We start from the raw sequence: 12,323 nt of genomic DNA, 5'->3' as shown, positions 1-12,323 counted from the left end.
GCCTAAAAATGTGTTTGTTTACATTTTTGTTCCTGTGACATCACGCAGGTCATGAAAGATGACAAGCTATGACTAGACGGAGGCCAACGCATAGTCCGTCATGTCTCTCAGCCACGTCACTGCAATCACCTTATCTGACACGGTGACCATCGTAACAGACAAAAATATAATGCAGTCTGAACCCAGCATTAGTGTGTATCCACAGGAACTGACTCACTAGCAGAGCTGCCAGTTTTACTTTATTCCGTCCTGCTGGCATGAGTTATTACTTTTTACCATCATGCAGTTTGTCAGTACAAGTCAACGTGGCTGAGATCACAAGAGGCAAACAGAAAACAATGACCACAAGTGATGCGGTTAAGCAAACGGAGGATGAATGTGATTGTTTTTGTTTATTTGTTTTCTGTTTGGCCCCTCCTCCTCACAGCTGTCAGCCTGACTGTCTGGGGGTGGCAGTTTACCTCAGTATATTTGGATTCCCAGGCTGTTGTTGTTTGGATATGAATCATGAATCCTTTTCGCATTCCCTTCAGGAGATGCTGGGTGCCAGTTGCTATGGCTACGGTACATCGCGGCTCAGAGAGACACCTTGTGAGATAAATTTGACCAGTGAGACTTATTTCTTTTGTCCGCCTTTCTCTCTTTCACCAAAGCTGTTCTAGTTGGCCCATAGCCTCTTTCACTCTTCAGCGCCTTGTGAATAAACCCCGTGTTGTGTCGTGAGGATTGGAGGTTCAAGAGCAAGGAGGTGTAGGTTAAACTTTCAAGGTTTTCTTTTTCTTATTTTATTTTTTATTTTACGGTTGAAGGTTGTAAGAAAACAGCTAATAGTTGGAAGTTAGATAATACAACATCTCAGAAAAGATTGAAAACAATCTGTTGAGACAGAGCAAGGCAGTGGTATTTGTTTTTAATATTGACTGTGAAGAAAGCTCCTTTTTTTATATATGCTGCACCATGGCTCTGAATCTCAAGTCAAGTCAGGTTTCAGGAGATTTATGTGAGCTATAGTTAGCTCACATAAATCAGTGAATGCAAGCATACTGAGCATCTACACAAAACTCCTGAAAACAAAGTGTCTGGCTCTGGGCGCACTGCTGGTGAAGTATGTGGGTTGAATATTGGGTGCAAACATTTACAGGCTCGTATCTCCACCCTGCATGTACCTGCATTATTTGCATAGATTCTAGATATTTGCATGGAGTCAGTGGGTGAGTGGGTTTGGTACAGTAGACTATTGACAATAACCAATAGGTATTTTGTGTGAGAAGGCGCTGTGTAAATGTTGGAGTTTACAGAAGAAATTGCAGAAGCATCATCAAACATTCAATTTGATTAAATTTCTGCTAGCATGATTACCTGCTGTAATGGATGTGCCTGATTGAAAGCCTGTTAATTAATTTCCACAGCCCAAAAACTTAACATGACACAGGAACACACACAAATAGACACACACGCACACACACACACACACACACACATAGACACACACACACACGATTTTTACCTCTACACTTGTGAGGACCCTCATTGACATAATGCATTCCCCAGTCCCTTACACTAACCTAAACCTTCTAGGGCTGGGTGGCCTGACGATTTTAGATTTTAGATGTACTTCCCAGGCCAATCGTAGAGCTCACGGTATTTAATGTTGTCTTGCCTCGCTTTCCAAACATCACATAACCTTATTGACTAGCAGATCTATACTTCTAAAGGAAACCAATAGAGCGATGTACTAGACAGCTGGATGCCTGACTGAACGAATTGCTTTTCATGACTCTTTCCTTGGGTGACATATTATAAACAACTGAAATAGAACTAGATAACTTAGAGTCTTCTCCAGTGTGTTTTGGTGCTTTTATGGTATTTCACAGTTTGCTAAATATTTTTTGACAAATAACTTAATTATGTGCTGAAAGTAACTAAATTTAAGCTGTTGCTGAAATAATGACTGATTCTACCGTAGTAGAATCTCAAAAAGATGGTTTGAACATTAAAGCATGTAAACCTGCTCTAGTAGTACCAAAATAAAAGAATTAACCTGAAAATGAGCATGATATGTCTCCTTTAAGTCTGGCTATATTTCAAATTTGAAAAAAAAAAAAAAAAACAGAAAAACAAAACAAGATTGTTAGATCATGTACTGTGATCGTGATTAAATAGATTGTGAAATTACTTTTTGGCCAGACAGCAGACCCCTAATCATAACCTAACCCTTCAAACAAAGTCTAAACCTTCAAACAGCCCTTCAAATGCAAAAAAGTAATGTAAAGAAAGGTAAAAACAAAGCTAGAGAGCAGCAAAACAAGTAAGTTTTGCATGACCTAGCGACACAGGAGACGAACAGAAAAGAGGGAGAGCATCTAAAATGTCCTCATTTTCCAAAAATGTCCTCACTTTGTTGGTTTGAAACTTCTGGTCCTCAGTATGTAGGAAGCACTCGTAGACACACACCCACGAACACACAAACATACACACACCCAAAAACACAATGGGTGCTGTGATTATTAAACCCTGCCATGGGTGTGGTGTGCAAAAATGAAGTGTCGTGCATTTTGATTGGCTGCTTGGTCCCTCTTGAACTGCCTCTGTAGGAACTGGATGCCCCGAACCCTCCCTCGGCGAACAGGACAACACATTTGTCAGCTAACTGAAACAGCTCATCTAAATTTAAAATGTAATTTAAGAACCATTCAAATGTATAAGCCGCGATGCACCTCACAATATTAACAATTTACCAACACGGTCGCAGCATGAATGCCAGTCACCTGGGAAGATGAGTGTGCGTATGTGGGTTATTATTGTGTTTGTCTCTACATCCGTATTTGTGTGTGTTTTTGATGAGCTGCAGCCTTTTTATTGTACTTGCTCAACATCCTCCTGAGATCTGGCCGAACTCAAAACCTGACACTACTATTCGGTGGTGGATACCCAACCCTCATAGGCAGGGAAAGGATTAAAAAAGCTGGCTGTTTGCTGTAGCATCCAAGGACTCTTCATTATGTATCTGCTGCCTCTTTTCAAATCACTGATGCAAGAAGTACGCTCTCATATGACAGAGAGAGAGAGAGAGAGGACAGGAGTGAGAGAGGCAGCATATGTGTGTGTCGTGTGGAGGAATGAAGATCCTTGTGCTGTTATGTTCAAACAAAGGTTACCATAGTAACCACACACACTATTAGTCCCCTTATCAAAACCCAGGGATGAAGCGCCTCAATTACCCCTCGCTCTCATGCACGCACACACATATGCGCGCACACGCACTCTTAACCCTCAGATCTGCAAGGGTATCTAAACCTTTGATTGAGGATCACTTTGTACAAATGGTACCTCTGTATGTCGAGGGACAATACGAGGGAGGTTTGATCTCTTGGTTGTATGACTGAGAAGAGACTGTCAAGGACGGATGACAATGGCTGATTTAATGGAAAATAATGAGAATTGATTGAGATATTGAGAAAGGACAAGTGCTCCGCATCCAAAACAAACAGCAAACGTCACGCGTTGATAAGACTTGATTCTTGTTTAGAGTCTTAGCAATGGAGACTGGAACTTAACTTGAACTCCAAATGTTCTTGACAAACCAACACTGGTTTACCTGAAGTCCAACTCCAGCTCCAAACCTCTTTGTCAGTGGCAAGTACATGAAATACAGCTGGAAAAACAATTTATGGCAAAAAAAAATACATTGCTTCCGGCAGCAGGCATCAAGGTATGCAGATTGGTTTGTCAGCTTGCTGCTGTGCCTTTGCCAGCTAAGATCCAAGATTTTATCTTTATTATTTAAGGCTTAAAGAAGCTTAGAGTCAGTGAGTATACAACAACTGAGAGATGCACTACATTAACTGGATTTGAATTTGTACATAGTTAGATAATAAAAAAACATTTTGTCATTTATCTAACATGAGCTAAGCTACAAAAATAATGAGGAATCAAATGATTCCTTTTTGATTAACTTGCTTAATCTCTATATTTGATATTGAAGCATGTAGCAGTTGTATCAAAGTTTTGCACAAATTATCCCCACAGTGTCTTTGTGTGCATGGTGTGTTAACCTGTCTACAAGCTCAATTTCCTGATTAAAGTCAAAATCAGAATCAAATCAATATTTGTAGGCTGAGCATAGAATTGTGTTTTGAATGAGTTTGTTCTATTCAATTCTATTCTATAGACCGAATCACTGTGACGTCGATCTAGATTAATTTATAGAGTCTGGCACTTGATTTGCGTTGTGGAGATATGTCAATTCTGCAAACTTGTTTATTTCTGTTGTAATTTTCAGGCATAGCTGTAATGTTTAAAGCAACATCATCTAGAATTATGCTTTTTTTGTCATAAATACAAAGGGAACAATTTGTCAGACACCAGTAGATGCTAACTACAAACAAATCTCATCACATCACGTATGTATGTAACGCTGTGATCCTACCCTCTCACTGAAGTTATGTAGTGCAGAAACAACTGAGACAGAGACACCATTCACCCTATTACAAGACACTGTACCATCAACATGATTTTGAAGCTGTTCTTTTAAGGTAAAACAAAACCCCACAATAGTCCGATCTGTCCGACACTTCTACTGTACTTATTTAATGTACTGTGTTGCTTTGTTAGTGTCTTTGTACAGCATATGTACAGCAACATCTTGGCCTAACTGCTCGTATTGGGTTAACTCAAGCTGCCATTCTATTCTCTTCTTTTCTATTCTCTTCTATTCCTTACTACATGTCAACTCTATCTCTTGGAAAATTCGTGGATGAAAGAAAACGGTAAAACACCAAAAAGGAAGAAGAAACAGCAGGGGAAACATGAGGGTCAAAGTTTTTACTTTTTAGGTCACACAAACACACAGAAGGAGACACACAACTACACACACACAGTCTTTCATCCATGCCTGCTGATCCAATCATAGGGCCTGGCAAAGGATGACAATCTGGGGATTGCACCATCATCAGAACAAATCCAGCCCAAAGGATCCCAGCTCTCATCTGGACAGAGGGCCGTCTCAGCCCATCAGGTCAGGGGCAGCAGACTGCTGGGCCGAGTACTGATACACAAAGTTCAGGCTGCTGGGCTGAATACCAATTTAGACATCCTGTTACATCTGTGTAAATAGATTGGGCTGTTGGACAACAATGACAAGGAAACAGATCATTGTTACATAGTTGTGACCTCTTCCCAGGTCCATTAGATGTTGATGTAAGAGTAAATGTAACTGCAGTATAAACTCACCCAATGTAAAACACATCTGGGTTCTTCTTCACAAATGTCTTTAAGCTTTCCTTTGTCTGTACCTTTCCTTGTCCTTTTTGTACTGTTACAACTCTGTAAATAATTTTCTTCATTTCCCTATTCCTTTTAAATGCTCCCCCCGAGGTTTTGTACTTTTTTTTAGTCACACCATAGCAACGTGGCTCAAGGGAGGGAAAATTCAGTCTTTCAATCTGCCAGTCTGTTAGTTGGTCCACAAATTTAGTCCAGAATGATGTATCTTAACAAATATTTGATAGATCTTCATGAAATACTGCATAGACACTAATGGCCCCCAGAAGGTGAAGCCCAGATCCCTTGAATTATCCTGCGGTGCTATCATGAAGTTGACATTTTATTTATTTTTGTTGTTAAATGTCCCAACAACTACAACGACATATTGCCATAAACATGTGTCGAGATATCCAATGTGCCTGAATGACAAATCTCCCATCTTTTCCTGCAGCTCCGCCGGCAGGTTGACAGTTTTGGTTCAGACTGAAATATTTTGACATTACTGGATGGGTTGCCATGAATTCTGGTGCACACATTCTTACCACTCAGGATGAAATGAACCTCCTCACTGTTCACCTAGCACCATCACAGGGCTCGGGGGTGTGACGATTTTGGTCGCACATGCACCCAAAACTCTGGCGAGTGAGACGAAACACTTGTGTGCTCCTGATGTTCAGCAGGCCAGATTAGAAAAATCTATAAAAATGTTTTTTTAACAAATACCAACAGCTTTCTCAGTGCTGTATCGTAGGCAACTGGACTATAAATATCACAGCCCTTTAAACAGTTCTCTTCAGTTTCATTTTCATTTGCACTATTGTGTTGCCCGTTCCACTTGTCCTTGTGCCTTAATGGCCCAGCCCATACCCAGTATCACTGGGTATACCCGCCCTCTGTCCTAGGATGCCTAATCCACATTGTTTCCTCTGAGACAGCGAGTGAGACGACAACTGAACTGGTGAGTGAGAAAACGCCTGGACACGGGCAGGAGAAGCGACCCATTTCATACATGAGACGTATAGGCTAATGAGAACCAACCCACATTGGACCCGTTCATGTGAGTCAGCTGTCTTTTTGTCTATTTGGAGAGAATCCAGCCTGCAGTGTGGTTCAAACACTGATAAACCAGAGTATTGTAGAGTAACACAGGGCTTAGAAAGTTTTTGTATCATGTCTACTTTCTGTCCATATTCAGCACGCTCCCTCTTTCTCTCTCTCTTAATAACTGAATTCTCAAACCTCCATATTTTCATCGTTTGAACTCAAAGTTTAAACTTTCGTTTCACCAAATGGATCTTATAATACCCCATAATGTTTTAGGTTGAGCAGCACTTTGTAACTATTTTTTAAAAAGTTGCGGTCTAAAATGAAGAATACACCTATATTTCTGTTCACAGTGCAACCAGTATAAAACATTAGTCTGGAGCCCTGCGTCACCAGGCAAAAGATTGAATGTTGACAATGTAATTAATTTCTTTCCAAATTCCTGCAAAACTAGCGCTTTTTCTGAATTACTTTTAACACTCAGGTGCTCATATTGCTGTCCTTGGAGAGGATCTCTCTTTGAATTGCCTTCCTGAAGGTTTTCTTCCATTTGTTGTTTATTCAACTGCAATTGATTTATCAAGCCCATTGGGGTATTGTGTATCATATTAGGTTATACAAATTAACCTGATTGGACTTCAAGGTGTTATTAATACATGATTAGAAGTATAAACCAGCCACACTAAAGCAGTGCTGCCATCGTTCCCACCTTTTCAGCCTGTGTAATTAGCTAGTGTAGGTGGACAATAGCCCTAAGGGAAGTGCTGATAAAAAGCAACCAACAGAGCGCAGTGATCGAGCTGAGTGACCCGTTGAACTCATGGCATCATTGACCTCGCTTTTTTCCACTTTTCACATAAGGGTCACTTGGATTGCAAAAGAACACAGATTGACCTTTCAGATGTGTTTCTTACAAAGGCACAGTTGCAAAGTCAGTTAAAGAAGTGCAGACTTCATTTTACATATTGAAAATTCAGCCTCAATTTGCTGTCGGTGAACAACTATCAGCTCTCACACATGCAGTACAGTAATATCCTGTACAAAGACATAGAGACACACATTTGCTAACTGTCTCTGCATCTCACACCTACAAACATTGACATGCACCGTCAACACCAACACCAACACACACACACACACGCACAGACACACACACACACACACACACACACACACACACACACACACACACACACAAAGAGCCAGAGTCACCATGGAATCCACAGATTGATTGATGGCTTAAAGATCTGCTGCGCTAAGCTTCAAATATTTATCATACACTCTTGTGGTCTCTCATCTCTTGCCACATGTTCATCGACCCAGTGCCCCTGCTGTCTGTCACGTGTGTGTGTGTGTGTGTGTGTGTGTGTGTGTGTGTGTGTGTGTGTGTGTGTGTGTGTGTGTATGTGTGTGTGTGTGTGTGTGTGTGTGTGTGTGAGTATGTGAAATATTTCAGACTCAAAACCAGTTAATTGGGGACAGCTAGTGCAATTGAGGACAAAAGCCAAAGCTGATTTTTGGAGGGTTCGGCAGTGTGTAGTGGTTATGGGTGTGGTTGGCTCTCATTTTCCCCAAAGGGACATGTAAGTATGTAAGAGATTCTGTTTGCAATCTTTTATTGAAATACTTTTTTAATAAAGCTTCATGTAGCATTTCATTGTCAATAAATTATTGATTCTGAGACCTGATATAAATAAACAAGATCATCAGCAGGAGGGATGAGAATCTCATTGTGTCTCACAGTATTGGACTTTATAGGAAACTGGCTCGATTGTTTTACAGTATGTCATGGATTGCATTGGGAAAACTCTTTTTGTTTTGCAATTAATGCAGACTGCCAAGATGGGCCTCGTTGTTTTGTCATAATCCAAATTCATATTCACATCTATCAAAGCTAGGGGACAAGACACAAACTCCTCAAGATGGAGGCATTTTTCACAGACAAAATAATGACCACTGCACCTTCGACCCACAACCGACTGAATGAAAGCGTTGCTGTCATCACCTCACTGCGCGTTCACCCAGCTGCATGACCTCGTTATACAATATGGTGGAAAAGAGATGGTTCAGTGCTCACACACGTATAACTACATGAAAGATTATGAGAATGGACTGTAAATGTGTATTTGGCGAGCTTGCCACAGTGCCAGCTTTGGGGGCTCCATGCTGGTGGAGGCCTGCGGGTCCAACATCTGCTCACTGCTGGAGGGAGACGTACGGAAAAACCTTCAGCCCACTTCTCTCATCTTCCATCCACTTACATCGTGGCACCTCCTTTTTTTAAAAAATCCCAACTCTTTTAATCCCAGATATCGTCTTCCTCACTTTATCAAACACTGTCCCTCGTGTTCTCTCTTCTCTTCTTTATCCCATGAGCTCCAAAACTGTGCAGAGACATATTATTTCTAATGAATCCAAGGCAAAACTGCTTCAAGAATTACAGAGAGCAGGTGACCTAACAAATTGACGTAATAAGAAGGCTTGGATTTGCTTTAATGGCTCTAAATTCTCTATGAATATTAAAAAGATTTCCAAGAGTGTACTGTACATTCAAAGGGCTTTTGCTGCCAAGTAGCAGTATTTAAAGTAATGTTACTATGGGAAACACAAAGATTCTGTAGAAATGTTGTATATGAAACTGATTGAAAGAATTAAATTTATGGTTTGTAAGCTTCGATGTCAGAGATAAAGAACACTGCTTAGATCTGTAAATACCAGCAGCGACACTGTACAGAAGCCTGAGGTTTGGCTATTAGGTGAGAAATATGTAAATAACAAAACTCTTCAGATTGTAAGTGATCCATCCCCCGCTTTGCATTTCCACCTTTCGCACTCACTGTCTGGCAGACACAATAGACAATTACAAGTGGTTTGTGCCAAATGCACTTCCTAATGTGGAAAGTAAATACAGCAAACAATGGGAGCAAAAAGGGGGAGGGAGGAAAGTGCAAGGGAGTTGTTCATGATACTTATCGTTGATGGTCAGGGCACCAATGTAACTATAAATGTAAGATTCCCACAGCATTAACTTAACATTTTTAGAAAGTCATTTGAAAAACCATTCACTGTTTGGATACCGCAGTGAGTTTGGCTGTAGCTTTTAGCCAAAGCAAGTGTCAATCCAAGCTGATATTCAAGTGTCCATCTGGCCATCACTCAGCTGGCTGAGTCTTTCTTAAAAATAACTTAATCAACCCCTGCACATTTAGAACATGTTTTTTTGTGATAAAAGTAATGTCTCATTTTTACTTGAATTGTTTTCCCCTGATCTTTAAATTGCATCCAATGGCTTCCACCCACTATATTGAAATGTTCCTCTTAAATGATGTGACCTTGGATGGCGGAGCCTCCTGCCAGAGACATGCCAAGTTAAAACTGGCAAGCTGAGTTTGTCGCTTTTACCACATGCCTGAAGTGATATTTTTCTGGTTTGACCACTTAATCAGCTCTCATATGAAATTCAAATGTCTGTCAAAAACTTTAATAATGTATCATGGACAGTTAAGGTCATTACATACATTTTGGACAATATCTAGTGTACAGTATATTCTTTATATCCTGGTAAACATGCATACAAACTACCTTGCTATTCTTGTAGATAATGATGTTATATCAATATATACATGCACACCCTGTAAACCCAAGCTGCTGCTGTGAGCCCACCACAATCAAAGCAAGCTTTTATCTCATTTCTGTTTTGTCACATGTAGAATAAGTAGGCTAACAGTCCAGGTGGTCAGTAGAATGCATGAGGCATTTAAATTCAGACCTTTGCCAACACCAGACACTGTTGCCTGCCCACATATTCATTCCATGTCACACTTTAAGTTGGAGTCCACCAACACACATAAAACAACTCCTCAGGCCAGAAAGAGTCACGCCTACAGACACCAAGGATCGCAGCAGACACACATGCATTTAAAAAAACTTAACATTTAACTTCTATACGTAGAGAAAGGAAAGGAACAGCAGAGATTCACCACTGCCCCCTGCTGTCTTCATCCAAGTTTATTGAACATTGTTACACATTTATGACATTCTGCATGTCTGCCACTAAAAAAAAACATAATAAAAAACAGGTTCTCCAGCTTTCATGACCTCACAACACATAGGAGTGTTTTCGGTTCTCACAGCCCCATTGGCAGGATGACGTAATTTATCCGTCTCTTTCAAATCATGGCACAAAATCAACTTGGTTAGGTTTAGGAAAAGATCATAATGGTTATTTTATGTTATAAAAAACTATTTTGCTAAGGTTAGGAGACTTTTGTTGTCATGGTAACAGCAATAGTAATAGTGGTATCTGTTATAAGACTACGAAGCAGTTTCTTTTCTCAAGCTATGGGACTCATCTCCACCATAAAGATATAATTTTCTCTTCATTGTGTTGCATGAAGAGACTACAACTTGAATAACCATCTGTTTAGGGTCAGGAAATGATTTTTGGTCATGGTTCAAGGCCCCATATTATGTTCAATTAAATGGTTCACATTATGTGTACTTCTATTAAGGGAGTCTACGAGAAGGTGTTCACGTGGTTCAAGGTAAAAAAAAAACATGATTTTTCTAACAATGTCCATTGCTGCAGCACATCTATTCAACCTCTGACTAAATGCTCGGCTTTTGTACCTGTTTCTTTAAGGTCCTCCTCCCAAAAAGCCCAGTCTACTCTGATAGGTCAGCAGCAACAGGTCAGAGCAGGCACCACCCACTGTGTTTCTGCATCAGATCTGTGTTTTTGCAACTACATCCGAACACTCTCAAAACTTAATAGTATTTTTGTTGTATGCCAAAAGGGAAACCAGAGTTTTTTTGGACTGATATTTTGATATTTACCTGATAGTTTAAAGTCATTGAAAAGGTTAGCAATATATAATTTCGTTCTAAAGACTGCACACAGGCATACTCTTACTTGTGCTGCAAACTAGTGGTGACTGAATGCTCTGTCTGCTCCCTGTACAGCAGTGATGTATCAGGTGTGACCTGTTGTACCTGTGATCATTCCCCAGCTTTTGATTATGGGTGTTGTTACAGGTAGATTGCATCTTGCTTTTCCTACATTAAATGACCAATGTGACCGAGCTGTGTACTGTGTTTAAAGGCCCAGTCACCCAGCCGCATTTAATATCTTTAATTTGTTTACCTACAACAAGAGCCCGAGAGTCCAAGAAGAATAGCTGGGAGGTCAAAATAAAGGAAGCTAACATTGATTTTTTAGCTGTGTTAAATAATCGACCTCTAGGACTTCTTTCTTTGCCGAGCTAGTTTAGGGCATGCACCCGAGAGACTTCCTGCTGGCTGACCTCCTGCTGGCTTCCCACACTTTAACGTTGTCTACATTTTCCAAATGATACCTGACCTAAATGATCAAATTCCGATAATACCAAGAGTAACTTTGGGGTGTTTATGTAACTCAGAAAAATGTATTCACCATAATGTACTTTTGTAATGATGTGTATGGGGAAATATCCATATGGGCTGGTGTGCATCACATGATCCTGCAATATGGAGTGTGGCCTCCATGCCAAAATCCCCATGCTGTTACTGAAGGCTCAACTAACTGTAGTCCTGCACGGAGCCACTATGAAAACACGCTTTAGCACCACCTTTTTTACCAGGAATACAAAAATGCCTCACTCAAAATGACATGATAATGTGAAAACCAGTTTGGAGTGATGACATTTTTGGGACCTTTATATGTTAAAGATAGAGGAGTGCTACACTAAAGCCTCGTTAGAATTAGTGTTGATTAAAAAGACTTGATTTGCCCCTCATCATTGTGTTAATATCTGAATGTAATGGTATTTAATGCAGCACACACTATGTAACACTCTAAAGACGACACACTATGTGCACACACACACATGCATGGCTACGAACAAATCTCTCTCTCTCTCTCTCTCTCTCCCTTTTACCTCTCCTTTTCTCTTGCTCCATCTTTTCTCTCCATCCCTCTTAAACTCCTACGTTGTACTCTCCATCCTACCCTGACTTATCTGTACTACACCACATAC

Source organism: Pagrus pagrus (assembly GCF_965226575.1).
Source record: "Pagrus pagrus genome assembly, chromosome: 2".
NCBI classification, from domain to species: Eukaryota; Metazoa; Chordata; class Actinopteri; order Spariformes; family Sparidae; genus Pagrus; species Pagrus pagrus.
This window is presented reverse-complemented; position numbering follows the sequence as displayed.